The 1,209-nt window shown below is 38.1% G+C and overlaps 1 non-coding gene across 1 annotated transcript; it reads right to left on the reverse strand.

Annotated features, from left to right (window-relative positions):
- Positions 1-892: 892 nt before the first annotated feature.
- Positions 893-1,000, reverse strand: LOC130952004 (small nucleolar RNA R71). Its single transcript, XR_009074185.1, has one exon. It is a non-coding gene; the product is annotated as a small nucleolar RNA R71 (small nucleolar RNA).
- Between the last annotated feature and the right edge of the window lie 209 nt (positions 1,001-1,209).

The following is a 1,209-nucleotide window of genomic DNA, read 5'->3' on the forward strand; positions in this document are numbered from 1 at the left end:
CATCTTTTTCAAAATAAGTTCTCAATCACATCTTTTTGATTTCTAATTTAAAAATCTTTTTCAAAAATCACTTGATTTCTTTTCCACTTCTGTTTTCGAAAATCAATTAGTGTTCTTCAAAAATGTTTTCAAAATTTTATAATTAATTTTCAAAAATTTCCCCCCTTTCTTCTTCACATCCTTCTATTTATGAAGTATCACTCCTTCTTAATGCACAATTCGAACTATATCTGATCAAGTTCGAATTCTCCTTCTTCTTTCTTCTATTTTTCTTTTCCTCTGACACCTAAAGGAATCTCTATACTGTGACATAGAGGATTCCACACTTTCTTGTTCTCTTCTCTTTCATATGAGCAGGAGCAGAGACAAAGGCATTCTTGTTGAGGCTGATCCTGAACCTGAAAGGACCTTGAAGAGAAAGCTAAGAGAAGCCAAAACACAACTCTCCTTAGAGCACCTGACCGAATTCTTCAAGGAAGAAGAACAAATGGCAGCCGAAAACAACAACAATGCTAACAATGCAAGGAAGGTGCTTGGTGACTTTACTGCACCTACTCCTGATTTCTATGGGAGAAGCATCTCTATCCCTGCCATTGGAGCAAACAACTTTGAGCTTAAGCCTCAATTAGTTTCTCTAATGCAACAGAATTGCAAGTTTCATGGACTTCCAATGGAAGATCCTCATCAGTTTTTAGCTGAGTTCTTGCAAATCTGTGACACAGTCAAGACTAATGGGGTTAACCCTGAGGTCTATAGACTGATGCTATTCCCTTTTGCTGTAAGAGACAAAGCTAGAATATGGTTGGATTCTCAACCTAAAGAAAGCCTGGACTCTTGGGAAAAGCTAGTCAATGCCTTCTTGGCAAAGTTCTTTCCACCACAAAGATGGAGTAAGCTTAGAGTGGAAGTCCAAACCTTCAGACAGAAGGATGAAGAATCCCTCTATGAAGCTTGGGAAAGATACAAACAATTAATCAGAAAATGTCCTTCTGACATGCTTTCTGAATGGAGCATCATAGATATTTTCTATGATGGTCTCTCTGAACTATCCAAGATGTCTTTGGATAGCTCTGCTGGAGGATCTCTTCATCTGAAGAAGACGCCTACTGAAGCCCAAGAACTGATTGAAATGGTTGCAAATAACCAATTCATGTACACTTCTGAAAGGAATCCTGTGAACAATGGGACTAGTCAGAAGAAAGGAGTTCT

Source organism: Arachis stenosperma, chromosome 9 (genome assembly GCF_014773155.1).
Source record: "Arachis stenosperma cultivar V10309 chromosome 9, arast.V10309.gnm1.PFL2, whole genome shotgun sequence".
NCBI classification, from domain to species: Eukaryota; Viridiplantae; Streptophyta; class Magnoliopsida; order Fabales; family Fabaceae; genus Arachis; species Arachis stenosperma.